The sequence below is a fragment of the Lytechinus variegatus genome, chromosome 7 (genome assembly GCF_018143015.1).
Source record: "Lytechinus variegatus isolate NC3 chromosome 7, Lvar_3.0, whole genome shotgun sequence".
NCBI lineage: Eukaryota > Metazoa > Echinodermata > Echinoidea > Temnopleuroida > Toxopneustidae > Lytechinus > Lytechinus variegatus.
The window spans coordinates 2,784,152-2,804,037 of NC_054746.1; the positions used below are offsets into that span (position 1 = coordinate 2,784,152).

The 19,886-nt window shown below is 40.4% G+C and overlaps 1 protein-coding gene across 1 annotated transcript in view; it reads left to right on the forward strand.

The window, feature by feature from the left end:
* LOC121418216 (polypeptide N-acetylgalactosaminyltransferase 2-like) overlaps positions 1-19,886 on the forward strand; it is a 91,258-nt gene that overhangs the window by 57,149 nt on the left and 14,223 nt on the right. The window lies entirely within an intron of this gene.

The following is a 19,886-nucleotide window of genomic DNA, read 5'->3' on the forward strand; positions in this document are numbered from 1 at the left end:
AAAACCACAATTCAAAAGAATATATGAATAATCAAGACATTAAAGTTGGTGCTTATCTCATTAGATTTTAAACCACTATGTCACTTCAGTACAAATGACCTTCCACTTATCATGCATTAGAATCTTTTGATCATGCGTAGAAAGGAACTACGAACTGGCTTATTGATAAATGTTAAGTTTGGTGTGTAGGATGATAACCTTGATATGAATTTTTGAACTTTATCAAACCTAACAAATCAACACTTGTACAATTGAACTGGTGTAGTGAATGGATTGGTTTGCATAAAGAATTTACAACAATACCATCAACACATGACTTATTTCAGATAAACTCGTCTTCTTTTTCCGATGGATCTTAAACCAGAGTTTTTATTTTCTTTCAAATCAAAATAAAACAATTCAATTCATATTCATATCATTTTATCATAGAAAATCAAATAACATCAAATTGTACATTTGTATAGAACACCAAGAGGGCAAAAATAGAGCAACAAAAAGTGGTGACACGACCTTTGCTCCGGGTTTTATTTCGTCTCAGATATAGGGTCAAGTTTAGAGTTGAAATAATGTTTTATGTTAGGTTTAGGGTTAGGTTTATGATATGGTATACCAGGGTTAAATCCAGGGTTGAAGTTTGTCATTCCATTAGTGTATTGAATTTACAGCCGAGCTATTGTCACGGGGTCAAATGTCATTGGACCACAAAAAACACACACTTGAAAAATAAGATTTTATATAGGCCTCTCTATTATATGAAATGCACATATTATTAAACAATAGAATATATATAGTTCTGGTGTTAGATTGTATTACATTCACAAATTATGATGATTGATGGAAAAGTGAACAGGATTAATTGCTCACCGATGTCTCTTGATAAACCAGTTATACCTAAAAGATCCAGTATATAGAGATTTTTTTATGAGTCAGCAAAGATGAAATTTATGTCAATTGCTCCCACTATAACTCAGAAGGTGGTTTCAAACCGCCTCGATCACAAGGATCCCCGTTAAATTATGAGAACTTTTTCAGGCTAAAAAATACGGGTTATTTTTGCATTCCCACCGTCCCGAATCAAACCCTTCGGAATACGTTCCTGAAGTTATGGGCATGCGCAGTGCGGTCTGATAAGCAAGCATGGCACAAGATTCAAAATCGCTAGCTCAGCATTGAGCCACCCAGGGCACCCGCGCCCAACTACATACACACTGGGCCTGGCCTTAAAGTATTTTAGCTTTCACATTAACAAAATCCTCGCGAAAGTTGTCGTAATTTTGACAAGTACCTACATATACTATTTAGCGGGTATTTTCTTGGGGGGAGATTACACGTAATTTGCTTTCAGACTGCCCAAATTACCTTGTATTTTCTGATAGGGGTAAATTTCCCAATCAGAAAATACTTGGAACTGATGAACTTCGAGGCGGTCTGAAACCACATAAAGTTAACTGAGGTTTTATGGCATTTTGATAGCCATGTGTGTGAAAAATTGCACCTGCAGCAGTTCACTTCAGTTATTTTGCATTTAATGATATTTTTCTTTCTTTTTAAGTCAATATTCTGTTTTTCTGGATTATTATGTCCTGATTTTTTTTCTACTTTGAAAGGATGACAACAAAAGGACAATTAAAAAGAAAGAACCCCAAGGAATTCTAGTCGTAGAACCAGTGTCAAAACCTCACTATAGTTTATGAGCTTTTATAAGTGGGTTGTTTCATGTTAAAATGAGTGATTTTCACTGAAATTTGTGATAAACTACTGAAATGCTTGCATCTGATTGACCCAGAGCAAGTGATCATGAAATGCCTAACCAGTTTAACACCCCTGAGAAGACATGAGTACCTTGAGTATCATGGGTAAGGAGGCGCGATAGCTCAGTCGGTAGAGCGGGGATTCGTATTCCGGTGACCCGGGTTCGATTCCCACTTGATAAGCTAGTGCCCTTTGGTAAAGCATTGATCCTCATTACCGGGTCCTTCAGAGAAGCACTTAAGCCATCTGTCCTCTGGTTGCTTGCTTACAAGCATTTATGCTTTCTTAGCAATCAGGTAAAAAAAATCCCCACCAATCACCTTGTTTCCATCTCCTCATTAGCAACTCATAATAAAAAGTACGTTATTTATATTATAAATGCAAACACACCATGTCTTATTAGAGTCAATACCCCTGTTTGTCCTGAATTTGCTTCCAAGATGGAACAAATAGTAAGCTTGTGTTAATTATTTCTCTGGAACTGTGAAGTGGACAAGAAGAATCCTTCAGTGGTGTGATAATCAGTTTTATTATTAGTTTCGATATATCTGAAGTGTTTTGTTAGTTCCTGTTATTGATTTTGCATTAATTTAAAGGGTAGAATTAATATTCACCAGGCATAGTACGCTTGCCTCACAAACAGAGTGTGTGGGTTTATTCCCAGGAGTATTTTATCAAACAGGTTGTCAGTGATTTTCATTTGACAAATTTGCTCTCGGCCAATCACATTCGAGGATTTTAGTAGCTTATAACATTATCTAGTGAGAAAGACATACACATTTAAAAAAAAAGAACAGATTGCAATCTGGTTTTGATGATTTGGGTCACATGATGATGGTGATAATGAATAGCATTTGTAAATTATTCATAAGAAGTTTGTAAAGACAGAGAATAAGCCTACGTGTCACGTTTCATATCGTGATGATGGCTTAAAGTATACAAAATCTCATTTTACTGAGCCAAGCATGCTTATTTACTTCAATAACTCCATACATCTACTTGATTTGCTAGTTCAGCCCTCTGGACTGCCATACCCGAATAGAACTCCCAAGGATTTAAAAAGCGCGAGCGCGCCCTCTCCCGTTCAGGCTTACTACCCATGATCACCGCGCAATTAGCGTCCATCTTCCTCTTTTGCTTTCGGCAAGCCACCTGTCAAGACGTGCTCAGATAAGTCTCCTAAGAGCTCAAATCTTTTTGAGCTTTGGTATATTATTTTCGCTTATCTGTGGTGCATTCTCCCTTTTAATTTCAATCTTTCCATTTGTGTGTAAGATTGTGTTCAGAATTTACACTTGGCGTGACTTTTTAGACGTGTTTTTGGTGACACTTAAATTGTTTTTCTAACGTTTGAGTTCTCGTCGCGCCGCATCGCTAGCGCGTTCGCGAGGCACCGGGCTTGGCCTGCCTACGTGGCAGCAAGCCTTCACCACCTGTCATGGTTATTGTTCTTCACGTTCAAAGCGTGGTGGCTTTTGGTGCCGTTTTTGAATTAAATTCTAGACAGCCTCTACACTTTGTTGTCGAGGGTGTTATTGTTATTTCTTTTTGCAGGTTGGGATCTTCAACTCTGTTCCTTCCTTGCTTTCTGGAATTGATTTATTAAGATTTTCGATTGATTATTGATTGATTAATTCTTCAATTCTCTTTCCTTTCTGTTCTGAATAAATTTCTTAATTGATATTTTATTCACAGGCGGATCTTAAAGCTCAATTCGTTTTTCCTTCCGTTCTGAATAAATTTCTTGATTGATATTTTATTCACAGGCGGATCTTAAAGCTCAATTCCTTTTCCTTCTGTTCTGAATAAATTTCTTGATTGATATTTTATTCACAGGCGCATCCTAAAGCTCAATTCCTTTTCCTTTCTGTTCTGAATAAAATTCTTGATTAATATTTTATTCACAGACGCTTCGGGGATTGTTTAATTCGGCTTACGCAATTATACCTGATGATTGTTTGGTTATTCAATCCCCCCCAAAAAAAAAATTTTTTTTGTTCTTTACAGGTGGGGTCTCCTTCCTGTTAGGAATTTTTTTTTTTGACCTGTCCCGGAATTGTTTTCTTCGTTCAATTCCCTCTTCCCTCCTAGTCTTATATATTTTTTATTTCGACAGGCGGGCTCTACGATTCCCTTTGAGGATTTACTGTGTCGTTCTTCCTCTTGGAATCGTTACTAGAGACGTTCCTCCTTCCTCCTGTTCTGAATTTCTTTACCTTTCCACAGGAGGTTACTTTTTTTTCCTCTTGGAAATTATCGTAAAATTTCTCTTATCTGGAATTATTTGTCTCTCAATCCCTTTTCTTCCTGCTCTGAAATGCTTGTTTTTGTGTTTCTTCGCAGGTGGAAAGTTCGTTCTCTTCTGAACTTGCATTCAATTTTGAATTTTTGTTTCGAATTTTTCCTTCGGGCACAAAAAAGAGAATATAGTAGGGGAACCTTGTAGGAGTTTCTTTTTTCAAAGTCTCCGACCTCCTTTTTATTTTCTTACAGGCAGATACCTAAACTATTCTTAGTTTCTTCTTCCTCCCTACCCCTCCCCTCTTGTTTTGTTCTGTTTGCTCAAACAAACTCCTTTTAGGAGGAGGGAAAGACCACTCCGGTCTCCACCTTTAATCTAAGCGAGATCTTTGTAAAAAAAAAGAAAAAGAAAAATTCTTGTTTTTCCTTTTTCAGGGTAGAGAGAGGTATCTTTGAATGGGACTAACACAGCCCCAGAGGACCTGGTGCCCTCCACGGGGACCGTCCCGATTGCAAGTTACAGAAGTCGGCCGCCTCCAGGCGAGCAGGAAGGACGCCGCGGTGAGCGCCCAGCGGCGGTGAGTATGAGGGTGCGTCGATCAGCATTCCGAATTTGCGGTCGGATGCTAAGAGAAGGAAGGCCGAGACTGTGGTGCCACGGTCTCGGACAAAGGAAAAAGTGGTAGCCAAGGCTTCCAAGCCTAAACTAGGTCCTGCCGCCGCAGCACCCATAGGGCTATGCGACCCACCGGCTACCGGGTCACCAGAAGTCCGGAGGGAGAGTGCGGTTCTCTCCCCCCGGCACAGGTCAGGATCTCTGCCGTATAAGTCGTCCTCCGTTGACAGCATCGGGAGAGATCGCCCAGCCCCTGACCGCGAGAGGCGTCACACAGACTGTAACCACAATCTGATCGTGACCACAATCTGACCCCGTCAGATTCGGGTGAAGTTTCGTTGTTGGCGGCCGCCCTGCCAGGGGCGGCAAATCGTAAGAGATCACCCGTGCCTCTTGTGCCTTCTTCTGCTCCGGCCACGCCGGCGGAGCCCGCAAAATAAGAAGAAGAGGTCGAAGGAGAGGTCGGCCAGCCCTGTTGCCATGGGCATTCCTCCTTCAGACCCTCTTATCGGTGGCCAGATGTTACAGTCATACATGTTATGCTGCTATATTCTGCTACCGCGAGAGGCGTCACACATCGGGCTGTGACCACAATCTGACCCCGTCAGATTCGGGTGAATTTTCATTGTCGGCGGCCGCCCTGCCAGGGGCGGCAAATCGTAAGAAATCACCCGTGCCTCTCATGCCTTCTTCTGCCCCGGCCACGCCGGCGGAGCCCGCAGAAAGAGAAGAAGAAGAAGAGGTCGAAGGAGAGGTTGGCCAGCCCTGCTGCCATGGGCGTTCCTCCTTCAGACCCTTGTGTCGGTGGTCAGATGTTACAGCTATTCATGCTGCTACATTCTGCTACCGCGAGAGGCGTCACACATCAGACTGTGACCACAATCTGACCCCGTCAGATTCGGGTGAAGTTTCGTTGTTGACGACGGCCGCCCTGCCAGGGGCGGCAAATCGTAAGAAATCACCCGTGCCTCTTGTGCCTTCTTCTGCCCCGGCCACACCGGCGGAGGCCGCGAAGAAGAAGAGGTCGAAGGTGAGGTCGGCCAGCCCTGTTGCCATGGGCGTCCCTCCTTCAGACCCTTGTGTCGGTGGTCAGATGTTACAGCTATTCATGCTGCTACATTCTGCTTTCGAGTAGTGCGGGTTCACCCCACCCTCGACGTCTACTCACCCCGCTGATGCCCCTGAGCATCAAGCGAGACAAGTGGGCAATAACCACCAGACACCCGGGAAATCCTCGAGCGATTCTGTTAAATCGCCAGCCAATGCACCGACTAACCGGGTGCCCCAAGATCGCGTGTGCTTTCCAGCATTTTCGTCGATCTCAGAGCACGTGTCCCAGCCGACACGCGGGGCCACCCCGGCGCTTACTGGACAACCCCCCGGTTCAGTCCATAGAGCGAGACTCCCTTTACGAGGACAACACCTATCCCGCGGTCGACTTTTCAGTAAGCGCTCAGGCGCTGCTTGACAAGTATCTACCTCACATCTACCCTCCGAGTGGGGGTATTGATGAAGCAAGGGAGTCCATATTTTCTCGCCCCGCCTCTTCAGGCGCTCCGAGCTCAATCGGCCGAATTGGGGGTCTCGGAGAGTGACGGGGTCGCTCTAGACGAGGCGGCTCCTACGACGAGGAAGCCGCCAGCTCCGTGGGTGTAAACCCACCCCCGCTCTGCTGCTGCCCGGAAGCGCCAGGCTCCGGCGCCGCCGTCTCGAAATTTTCAAGCCTCTCGAGGCTAGCGAGAAGGCAGAGGCAGGGGGGGGGGGCGATTATTATGCAGGTTCTCCCGAATTCGCCCTCTACGTCAAGCTCACATACGGCGACGACTCCTTCAGCGGTAACTCTCTCCATTCTTCCCCCTAAGCGGGCCCGTAGATTGGAGGTATGAATCTCTTACATACCGCATGCCGCACTTCTCTCGTGAGAATGTTTGGCTGCTTTGAGAGGACAACCTATCACGTCCGCGGACCGTCCGCCCAGGCGACGGGACCGTCGCTTTTCTGGCCTGAACCTCACTTTCTATTCGAAAGTAAGGGTGCCCTGTCTTACTTAGCTCCTACCCTTGCAACGCCAGAGTCAGGGCTAGTACAGACACCCGTTCTCCAACGATCGCCGCTGAAGAGAGGGCGACTCTGATATGAGCACCATCACCGCTCAGCGGTATGTCTCACTATCTCATAGCTCTCCGAGCTTATGAGTATGTATATCGGATCTGAATGTCACGGCGATTAAAAGTTCTCCTGTGCTTAATAATCGCTATGCCTTCACCACCCGGTGCATTATGGTTATGTTAACCTATTTGTCTCGTATTCGGGCGGCTCGTACGAACCCTGCCCGAGCTGCCATCACCGGTCGTCCCCCCGGACACCGCCGGCAGCACCCGCACCGAATACGTGGAAGGAATCAGCTTTTCATATGCTAGATATCCCTCCTGTTGACATTCACAGCTGTTCCCCGAGTCTTTCCCGGTTGGGTAAACATCATCTCGGAGGAAAGTAACCGCCGTACATCTCATGAGATTGTTGGCTATGTACGCGCGTTCAAACTTGTTTAAAGCCCCAGGATTCTCTGTCGGCATTCTATGCCTACTTTCTGGGCACACCCACCGTACCGGGTCGGCGAGTTCACACCAAACTGTACACCGCCAGACCATCGGTCGAGCTCTAACTGTCTATCTTATAGACTGCCCTCTATGTGGGTCAATCTTGCGGGCGTCTCCGCCGCTCCCTCCTTGTGCGGAGTGGTCTACGGTGGATGTCTTTACCGTGCCCGTTAGTCGAATCGGCTTCTTTCTTAGAAATTTTTTCACGGCACACTCGAGTCGCCCCGCATGCTGCTTTCATCCTCCTTCCATGCAAGGCATGTGGCCAGGGTCACCGCACGACCGAGGATGATGTAACAGTGGATGGATGTATGCTTATGCCTTCCTAACCACGATCACTACGACCCGCCTTCTCTCGGGCCGACTGTGGATGAGCCTCTCCATGTAAGTGATTTACTTCACTGGAGTTCTTCTTTTAGAAATTTAGATTCTCATCCCCCGCTGCTTAGGGCGTCATTTTTGCCGCCCCCCGCAGCTTTTTGGAGCTCCTTATCTTACCGATATCGGACTGTTCCACGCTGCCGCAACCGGCGCCGGCGGTGCTCGCTCTTACGATCACCTGAGAAACAGGCCTTGTGACTGTTTTCATAAACAACTGGTTCTCACCGCAGACTGATGGAAATTTTGTGATTACTTCCTCAAGTCTCCTTCGCTTGTTTCTTCAAGCGAGGACTTCGACACTCTTAGCCAGTTTCCGTCCCTAACTTGATAGGACAGGGCCGTTGCTACCTCATTCGATTCCGTTGGGAATGTAACGGTTGAGGTATCATATCTGGCGATGTCTGTTCGTTTAGAGCATCTCTTGATGGTCGTTTACACGTAATATCGTGACAGATTTTTTTTCGCCAGCTCCCTCTGGCGTACACTTGCTGCTGCTAGGGATTCCCCCGCCCAGCGGACAGCCATCGCAGCCTAGCCTCACGGGCTCTCTCGGCGATGGTGGCTTGAGCCAAGCCACCTCTTCCACCGCGGGCACTGCACCCTCAGATGGGTGCTTCAATCAGTATGGGAGAAAGGGGATCCTGAGTTCTCTCTCGATCACTCGGTCTAACACACTTTTGTCGTGATGTGTACCGCGCTGTATCCCTGACACGCCCGGTTGAGCTGTTTTGACCAGACTGCTCTATTCTACATAGGCAACATGTCCGCGGCATTCCTTTTTAACAGGATGGCACTCAGTCGCTTTCTCGACCCTTGTCTGCCTTACGAGTGGTTTTCTTCCTAAATCCCTACTCTCCGTCGTTCCTGGTCCCCTTCGGACCGCTAGTAACTTTTTACCACAGCTCTCTATCAGAATTCTGCAGATTTCTGCCCTCACGCATTTGAGACAGATATCGAATTCTGGGCGCTTTCTCCCACGCGGAGGCTTCTGAGATATCTCGCCTTCTCAGATTGGTCGATTGATCACTTACTGAGCCTTAAAAGCTTCAGTTTTCCGATCACGATTCTTGTTGAAATTTTCAACAAATTTCGATTCTTACGCTCTAGTCAGCAGGTGATGTTGTTCTCCTGACACTAGGCCGAGGGCCCATGATACTTAGTATTCCTGAGTATACAGGGCATTCCTCTCGAGGACATTTTTGAGGGCCGCCTTTTGGCGCTCAACTAACTCCTTCACTTCTTTCTACTTGAAGGACATTCCGTCCAGCGAGGCGAGATTTGCTGCTTCGGCGCTTAAAGCAGCTGCGGCTTTTTTCCCCCTCTCCCTAAATTTCGTTGTTTTTGTTTTTTTCTTTTAAATTTTCTTAGGCTTACAATTGAAAACATGCCTCCCTACGGTTTGAGTCCGTGCTGGTCTAGCAAATCAAGTAGATGTATGGAGTTATTGAAGTAAATTATGAAAATACTTACCTGATTTTCTTATTTACGAGATAACTCATACATCTACTTGATACCCTCCCACCGACCCTCCGCCTTGCGTAGCAACATGTTTCAACGTATGGGCTTGCGAAAGGTGAGGAAGATGGACGCTAATTGCGCGGTGATCATGGGTAGTAAGCCTGAACGGGAGAGGGCGCGCTCGCGCTTTTTAAATCCTTGGGAGTTCTATTCGGGTATGGCAGTCCAGAGGGCTGAACTAGCAAATCAAGTAGATGTATGAGTTATCTCGTAAATAAGAAAATCAGGTAAGTATTTTCATAATTAAATGCACAGTCAATGAAGTGCTGATCCTACTTCTAACATACATGTGTGATCAGTCTACAATTGATGATAAATATTAGCTTTAGAAGTTTAGTTACCATATTTAAATGAGTAGTTTGAAATGTACACAGTACACAGGTGGCGGACGATATCACAATCGATGATTAGAGCAGAGATGAAAATATTAGTAAAAGGGTCTTCCTCAGTTTTCAATGAATTAGATTAGTGTCTTAATGAAAACATATTAGTTTCGAAATGCCAAGGTATAGGCCAACATACTGCTTATTATTTAAGTCATTAATATGTTAAAGCATAAAGAAGATAGAAATAATTATAAAAGAATGATATTTAGAGTATTAAATGCATCTTTTAATATCCATAAATTTGAATAGCTGAGTAAATACACATATGCTTGTTTGTTGGCATGAGAGCACACACATCCAGACCTATTTTGTAGTTATTCGTAGTGAATGGTCTCAAATCCATTGACTTTGTACAGGGATAATGCCGTTTTGAAAGTGGTGTAATAAAAATAGGTAAAAGTAATTTTTGTATTATTTTTAAGGGGATTTAGTTTTGGATGCAGCATATTTAAGAAAAAAAAATCAAGCAATCGAGTCCTGAGATATATATTTTCATAATGAAGTAATATTTCTGTCATAGATTTTGTAGTACTGGCCATTTTTTTTTTAATTGGACTAACATGATGTAAAAAAATACAATAATTAGGTCTGTAGGGGTGGTTTGAAAAAAAAGTACTTCCTCCCCAATTGTTGCAGGAACAAATGCCATGTCACATGTTAGCCAAACCCCTCCCGGTTATTTCCAATTGGTCTAATGCCAGTTCGTCCAATTTTGCTATCATTTGGTCTACCATCACTTCGTCCACTATCCACATAGTCTAAATTACCATTTTGTCCATTCATTATTTCATTTGATAACGAGTTGGTCCAATAGCCATATAGTCCATATACCGTTTGATCTAATTGGACTAAGTGGGCTAAATGACTGAAAACAAAATGGGTATTATTCAGACCCAACTGGTTATTAGACGAAATGGTCAGTGACAAACTGGTGATTAGACAGAGTGATGATTGGACCAAAATGGCTGTTAGAAGAAATGTTGATGGACGAAATGGCATTAGACTGAGTGAAGGTAGACCATGTGATGAGTGGACGAGTTGGCAATAGACAATCGGCAGTTTACCCGCCCCCCCTTCCTATTTGCTGGTGCCTTATACCAAAAATCTGATGCCTACCTGTAAAGACATCCCTTTGAAATTAGTAAGTTGATTCATCGCTCATTCCCTTATCAACATTAAATATCAACTCCTAATTCAGATATTGACAGGAGATGGTACATGAGAGAAACCCGATCCAATAATCAATTTATTCTAGCTAAAATTCTTCTGAGGATGGATATGAAATTACCACTAGACTAGATGCACTTGGAACATAATGATGAAATCACTGGGAGAGAGAGATTAGTAAGAGAAGGCGTATTCAGACCGACCCAGTCACGAGAATACCCGTAAACTCATAACACTTTGTTCTAGGCTCAAAAGAAAGTAATTTCCCAAATTTATACTACTACTAATAATAATATGCATTTATATAGCACAAAAATTATCTCTATATATTCTATTGTGCTGCAAGAGCTTTGTAGGTGTTGTACATACTATTGGAATAGATAGGTTTTTACTTTTAACTTGAAATTATGTAAATTTGTTGAATTCCTGATGTTGAGGGAAAGTTTATTCCATAGACGGGGGGGGGGGGGCTGACATCAGTGTTGCTTTAGATGTAAATACTCACCAGAACCAGATATTTTCAGAGTAAGTTCTTGAAGATATATGCATAGGTAGTATGGTCTGAGGAGCAGACGAGGTGCAAGGTTCGAAATCGCTAGCTCCACCGCCCCAAGGCACTTTAGTGTTTCATAAAGCCGTTTGTAAGATAAGAACAACTGGTGAGTCTTTCTTATGCGCTAAATAATCACCAATGAACATTTAATGGTGAATATCATTTGCCACAAGAAAGAATTACCATCATTCTTAAAATCACTCTTACAAAGAGCTTTGTGACCCCCCCCCCATGCTGAACATACTCACTAATTAATATCATACAATTCTCAATATTTGGTTTTACACTACAAAAATACCAATGGTCTTGGAGAAATCCCTTCAAAAGTTACTTTAATTTTGACAAGCACCTACTATTTAGCATTTTCTTTCTGGAATATTACATGTATTTTATTTCACATTAGCAGAAATATCTGGTACTTTCTTATCGGGGAAGATCAGGGTAAATTTCCCGATCAGGGAATATTTGGTATTGTTGAACTTCGAGTCGGTCTGAATATACCTATCATAGTAAGCACATGAGGGTTAGATGTAAATACAGAACAATCTGCAGACAAAATTTTATGTCTGAGAAATCCAGATGTCTCCAATTTTATCTTCCTGTGATGGCAATTCAGCCCCAGATATGTGGGATGGAAAAGGAGAGCGATCATGAAATACCGGGTCACTCACCATGGTTGTATGTTATGATCTAGAAATGGGAAGTGTATGGAATGCCCAGACGTTTTGAATGAAAGAAAGGGAAAAGTGAGATGCACTGTAGCTAATGTCTCCTTGAGTTATTGTATTCAGGAATGCGGGGAATGAGTAGTAACTGATTTTTTTTTTTTTTTAAGGAAAGGAACATAGAATCTTCATTTCTGAAGCCTCTGTCATGGGGACCGTTTCATAAACAGTTACAATTGTAACTTTGCCATTATTTCAACTACCATTGGTAACAGGACTCGGCAGCCAATCGCAATCAAGGTTTCCATGGAACAATAATGTCAAATTTACTATACTTTTAAGGTCTCAGTGAAACTACCCCAGATCTTTATGATTCATAAAAGCTCGCCCTGGCACCAAAAATCATCTCCAAAGAATTTACAGCCTCAACATGACCCATGTACGAGCATTTTGTGATATGAGAGAAAATATTTGATGTGAAGAACCAGCTTCACGCTTGACGAGATTGGCTGATGAGCGATGACCTACATGTTGGCGTGCAAACAACCCGGAGGCAGAGAAGGGAGAAGGTGGTGATCAGAGATGGGAAGAGCAAATTGTTATGATTACATAGTGGGCATCTATATGGATTTTTCCCTTCTTCCCATGAATATTGGAGGAAACGGAGAGCCTTGAGGCACAGCGCAATATCTAATGATTCGGAAAGGGGTAGAATTGCCGATCCCCAACCTCTGGAGCGCGGTGCAGGCACTGATTGGAAGGATGGATGGAGGGCTCGTGATGACAACGACGGTGATGATGTTATCATAAGTGGAGGAGGGGATCGTGAGTGCGCCTATCATAACACCTAACGATCGCAGGGCCCGGGATCAATAGTTCAAGCAAGCTTTGCCCGGGCAATCATTTGGTTGAGATGAAGCTTCATGGTCAGATGTAAAGGGTTAATCCTATAGGAGAGGGTATAATATGTCTTCTTTTTTAAAGTGCAGATGCTACATTTGAAACAGCATGGCAATGAAGAGATTGCTTCAAAGCATCATGAAACAATAACAATACTTTTCATGTTTATTGATCTGGTGCAATTTGGACAAAAAGGTGGTCTGCCATTACAAAAGAATATGCAAAAGAGGTTGGTTCAAACCATCATAAAACGAAGAACACATTTTCGTGTCAATCTGGTGCAATTTGGATGCATAACATCAACAACAAGTATGGTGTTTGTGATGAACCACTTGCATTCCAGCCCCTCCCCCTTCCATCCACCATAATCCAAAATTCATTTTCCATTATGATTTTTCATTATTGACATTATCAGAGGTAGTATTCAAAAGATTTGGCATAATTGTACCTGTACATCTGTCCAATTTCACAAGAAAATTCAAATTTGTGTGAAAGATTCCCAACCACTTGAATTACTCGGCCATTGATAGAAATGTTTCAGGAATTATGTCTTGATTTATAGGCAGACAACATGTCTGTGGAATCATGCTGAAATGATGAACGTGAAATGATTGAGCTTCTCAGATAGAAAATTGTTATTTTTGTGTTCAGATAATAGGGAACGCTTTTAGCATGTTTTTCTTCTATTACAAATAGAGCCTTATGAAATTATTAGCAATATATTGCCTATTAGGTATGTGATATTAAAATGAAATGAATCCATAAATACTGCCTCTCTGGTGATTTAGATTTTTTTTATCAATGATAATAAAACTATGTTTTCCCCATAGATAAGTTATTGTTTAGAAATGACACAAAGGTCAATCTCTACTTTGTCCTAACATATAAACATAAGATTTAGATAAAAGAAGTTGTGAAAAATCCTGAAATACTTTGTGTGGGTGTATATTCGCTTATAGTAAATTTTGGGAGTACATGTAGTTATCCATTTTACTATTGCAAGATATTCCATCACCTCTTTTGTTGAGAGATACTCTTTCTGGGGGGTGTTTCACAAAGATTTAAGTATGACTTGGAGTCGCACTTAAATGCCTTCTTGCATGTATTATAAAGGAATAACTGCATTGGTCAGATCATGCAAAGAGGACGCACACTACGTACTGCGTGCTGATCAATTAGATTGCGCGTGGTATTTCAGATCGCGTCTGCATTTAAGTGCGATTTAAGTCATACTTAAATCTTTGTGAAACACCCCCCTGGCATGCTTCGGATGTAAAGACAGGCCTGTACTTCAGAAAATTAATCAATTATACATGAAAAAAGCATAAAATCTTGCTGTTCCGTCACCTGGCTTGTAGGCCTATTCTCTGTCTATTATATTGATTGCAGTCAAGCATCAATCATTTCCCAAGGGTTAAAATGGATGCTATTGGTGATACATCCCAAAAGACAGGACTAGATAAATTTCAATTTTTTATAAAGTTCAGAGGATGCACCATGTCATGAAAGTGAAATGAAAATCAAATTTTTTGGGAGGAATATCTGCTTTTACACGTTTCCTGATTTGTTGTTATAAGTTGTAAAATTGTGGCACTGATGTTTAATGATATGACTCTTGAGGGATCTGGATTGAATTTTGATGATTTTTGTCAGTAAAAAAAAAGAGAAGAACTTGTGTTGTTGATTTCCCTGAAGAAATCATACAGCTTATGTGTGCTATGCAGCTATTCAGGGTTTGATTCAGGGGAGCATTCCATGTAATGAATAGACAGTGATTTTCACTGTCATAAGCTACTGAAATCCTTGCATCTGATTGGCTTAGAACAAATTAGTTGGTGAAAATCACTTACTATTTGCTTCATAAAATACTCCCCAGGACCTGTATAAATTAAATGAGGCCAAGAAGTCTTTGGGGATTTTTTACTCTCATTTTTTGGTTACCCCATATGAGTGTTTGATATTTTCTAACAAAAAAAAGAAAAGAAAATTGAGGCAGATCTAGAAAGGGCCTCTGGACCCATATTGTATTTAATCCTTTTGTTTTAAAACTTAATATCTTGCGCCATTCACGAAATCAATTTTAACCCTGAATATGTACTTTGAAATGCATTATCATCATTATTTTCATACTGCAAAGATTTCAAAATTGTGTATTAGGTGCTAAATCATTTTGTTGAGCTTCTTTTGAGGACCTGTAATACTAGAGTTCATAACAAATGGATATGGTCACATCACATGCATTAAAATGTAAAATAAAAATATATTATACATTCAGAGTATAAAGTTTAACATAATCAACAACCAAAAAAATGAGGAAATTCATGAAGTCCTTTTTTCTATAAATGATAGGGTGTACCTTTATTGTAGTAATGAATTTGGGGGAAGTAGGAAATGTCTGACTAAAATTCATGACAGGTAGCCAAGTTTGAATTGACTGGTTTTTGCGGTAGTGGTACCGGCACTCGTTCAGCATATTAAAATGTCCTGTGGTAATTGGATTCATGTAATGTAATGCTGACATTGCACGAATATCAATCAAAAACAGTCAGCCTTTCAGTTGAAAATATTTGATTTTACTGCATTATTAGCTTTGTCATAATAGACAATATTAAGTTTTGTGAACTTATACTTTATCAGATATATTTTTGTAGTTCTTAGACTGCAATCATTTAATATGAAAGATGTAGGCTCTACAACAAACACTATCAATTTCAGATTTACTTTATTTTTACACTGCTTTCAAAATTTGTAACTAATTCAGGCCTTACATTTCATTGTTTTTTCATTTAAATTTAAATTGCCAACAAGTTAATATTTATTTTAATATGTATGTTTATTATGTATATTATTATGTATATCATTTAAATGATTTTGTTTCTGTTTGTGTTTCATTGTATAATTTTGAGAACAATCCAACATGTTTGTGATTATAATCAATAAATTTTGAATTGAATTGAATTGTTTTTTTCAGGACAAGGCTCTTGTTCAATAGGGCACATTTGTACATTACAGAACAAATTGCATAAAATAAAAGTGCATGAAAAATATCAAAAGTCAATCAGTGGCTTCCAAGGCAGGGAAAATTACCTGGGGGCTCCGGACGATTTCCCCGCCCCTCCCCCTCGAAATTCTCCATTCACTGTAATGTTGCAGATTTTACATTGTAAAAAGTACACCCCCCCCCCCCCCCCCCCGAAGGAAGGAAAAGAGAGGATATTTTATCCTCTGAATGAATGCCATAGTCTTGTTTGCCATGGATTATTTTCAGCCTTGCTAATTAAAAAAAAGAAAATTTATTACTCGACTTGGCATCACGTAATATGTGTGACTTATGAACTATTCAAAAATGCAATATCAATTTTCATTGCTATATTCCAGTATTGGATTAATTTGAATGTTTACTTTATTGGTATGCCAACCCACGTACTGCCATACGCATCTCATTTAACTAATATGAGGAGTGCACTTTTGATTATATATTATAAAACCTTTTTTCCCCCTTTTTTTAACCATGTGGTCTTGATAATGTTGCTTTCCAACAATTTTCGGACTTCCCTATGTGACTTTCAAAATGTGTAAATAATTCAATATGATAATTTGTTTAACCCAACTCGGCCAACATCATAACATGAAATACAATGCATTATGAATTTTAGTAAGAAATTGCAAGATTAGACCTTTACTTTATTTGTATGTCTCCCTATGCATTGCAGTATATGCTTCTTATTTATGCACTATTGCATGAATGTAGCCAATATTTGGTTTTTTTTTTTTGGGGGGGGCGGGGGCTGGTTAACCAATGGCTTAAAAAATAGGCAACTATTTAAAAATGACAATTTTAACCGAGCATCACATGAAATGATATGCGACGTGACTTGGAATTGTACGAAAATGCAAGATTATTTTGACACTTATATATTTGTACGCTTACATATTTGTATGCCTCCCCATACACTGCAGAATGCATCTCATTTAATTAATACGACGAAGAGTGCACTATTGACCTATGCATACATGTATGTCCTCGAAGCACCTACGCTGCTTGTCGGTCCAATCAGTTATGCCATCCATACTCGTTCCCATGGAAATTGGGCTTTCAATTACCCACCATTTTTGTGTTGTTCGAGGGGTTCACTGACTCCTCCAGAGACTGGTGTCGTGAACAATGGGCTAACATGCATGCTCTTCACGTTCATGTTTTTCTTGACAAAGTGAAATTGTGTTTTACCTGATACAATCCAATAAAAGGAGAAGTTTAGTTCTAAACTCTAATCAGGATGATGAGGAAGAGGAGGAGGATGATGAGGATGATATGATGATGATGATAATGATGATGATGATAATAACAATAAAAAACAACAACAATAATAATGATTATAATAGTCATATCAAAATAATGAAATTAAAATTGTAAAAATATGCAATATCATTACAATCGAATACATGCATAGATAATAACAATACAAGTATAAATAGTTACAATATAGTACATAAAAAAGACATAGAAGATCAAAATTTGGAGGGGATTGACAAAGACCAAATTGATCTATCAATTTATATAGCACTTATTTCTGGAGGATAGAAAGCACAACCTTCTACCCGACTTTAGATCAAGCTGCCGCTTGAAATGTAGTGCTCGGTGCATTCAAAGACTTAATCAGGTAGTCAGGTAGCCACTCACCTCACCTGGGTCGAGTGCAGCTCAATGTTGATGAATTTCTTGCGAAAAGGATTCAAACCCATGGCATATGGATGTGCAGTACTAAGTATTTTGGTGTGAAAATGAAAATGAAATTAGAAAATGTATTGCTACAGATATTGAGGACTGTAATCAATTTGACTGTCAAATATAACATGTTGAAATAGAATTTTAACCTCTCGTATCCAGAGCTTTAACCTTGATCAATACCTTTAGTCTCGGGTTCTTCATTGATGACATCAGAACATAAGAACTTTATCTGATGTTCAAAGGCCATTAAGGTATTCGGAAAGCAGGTGTTTCTTGAGTGAAATCAGTCTGATTGATGATTGTGGTAGTTAAGTACCAGCTGCATGTTTTTATTATCGATCTATTAAAATGATTTTTTTTTAATCACCTCCCGACAAAGTTGGTTTCATCTGTAGTCATGACTAAGGAATGTAAAATGATACTGAGAGCAAAGATAGGAAAGGATATGAATCAGTACAGTTTAATAGGTGTATAAATGTGCATCGGTGCACAATTTAGTTTTAATTTTGAGGTAGCTGGTCAGAGGATAAGGGAGGAGGATGCTCCAAATAGAGTAAAGTGGAGGGTTGAGAAATAACAAAAGACCCACAATAATGATAATAATAATTCCAACAATATCCCCACAATATCCCCACACAGATTTGAACATTCAACAATGAGGCATGTCCTTCTAATATTACTTTATGTAAAAACAGAAGATCTACACGTACAGAAGGGGTTATTTCATAATAATAGAAATGACTGCTTCTTCAATAAAGGAACAGCTTTAATATACTTATTTAAGAAATTGAATGATGTTTAAAGAAAGTTTGAAATGCTTTTGAAAATTTGTTCTTCTAATAAGGAATGTTATGCACTGCCTTTTTGCCCCCAAAGTTTAAATGAAAATTCATAATATCTGAATCTTTTAAGATTTAAACTACGGGTTTCTTTAATGAATTTTTTTTTTTTTCAAGTTACGCCAGATCTAGGGCCGGACTTGTACCACTATCATGGCTGGTTTTAAGTGTTCCTTTGCAGACCTTTGATACTTCATAGAAAATTCCAGAATTCTATGATAAAAGTGAAAAACACTTAACTTTCAAAGGACATCCCATGAAGGCGTTCTAAACCTTTGACAATACTTTTCATATCAATATGGCTTGCTCTCTTTAAGAATTGATCTTTCATCTTCGATCGCAGACATCTTCCTTGATTGCTGATGTCCATTTGGCATTGGTCTGTTGGTGTATATATGGGTAACGCATTCTAGCAAATTAATTTGCCTGTTCAACATCTTAAGCAACCGAGCAAGAAGGAACCAATTAAAAAACAAGACGAGAGAGAAATTTGTTTGCATTATTGATTGGTTTGCGAGGCGAGGTGGAAGGAGATAAACAGTGAGAGATGGAATACAAGAAACTGGAGTAAGGGTGTGTTTATGCTTCCATTGCGAGGACAGAATCAGCGTTTTCAAACGTCAATTCAAAACGCCGATCGTAAATGTGGTTCTGGGAGTGCTGTTTGTGCTTAACTTTTCAGAGGCGAAATCACGATCTTCAGCTTGCTTCTCGTCGTAATTTTCGTTGAGCAGGAAAGTGAGGTCAAATTGGGCGCGCCTTTTTTCCGAAAGTTTTTTTTTTCTGAGTGTTGTTATTATGTGGAGGTAACATGCGACCAAGGAGCAATATGACTGTATTTGCCGGCAGATTTTCATCTCACCGGAAGCATGTGCCAAATGACGTCATTTAAACACGTTTACGATCGTGGTTCTCTTTATACTCCCCCAGAAAGCCTGATTCTGGTCAAACGATGTTTGTAATCGCATCTTTTTACGAGTTAACGATCGGTGCTTTGAGACGTCGTTTAAATGAAAGTAAGCATGGACGCAACCGTGTTTGGACTAATCACGTATGGAAACGCTAATTTTAGCCTGAAAAGTGAAAGCATAAACACGGCCTAAGAGACGAAGATAGAAATAGAAGGATAAAGGATGGAAAGAGATGAGGAGAGAGAGAAATGGGGAATGGTGGAGAGAGAGGGGGGGGGGACAGAAAGGGATAGAGGTGCATAACACTTTATGAAACAAACAAATGAGCGACAAATATCATTTGACAAAGTAAATTGAAATCACACCTCTTCCAATATGGCAACAAGTAACACCATGCAATTTAAGGCCTATACGGTGCCTTACCAAAGGGCACTTGTGAGCATAGTAGATAACAAAAGATCATTATTTTTATGTCTGGTCTCAGAGAGTAAAAGTGCTGTATCAAGTTTGTTTTTATTCATTTGTTGTTCAATATGTACTCAACTTGATAGTTTGTACAGTATGCATATAGGATTGTTATGCGAGAAGATTATTATGATTATGAATAACACTTCATATCCAGCTAAAC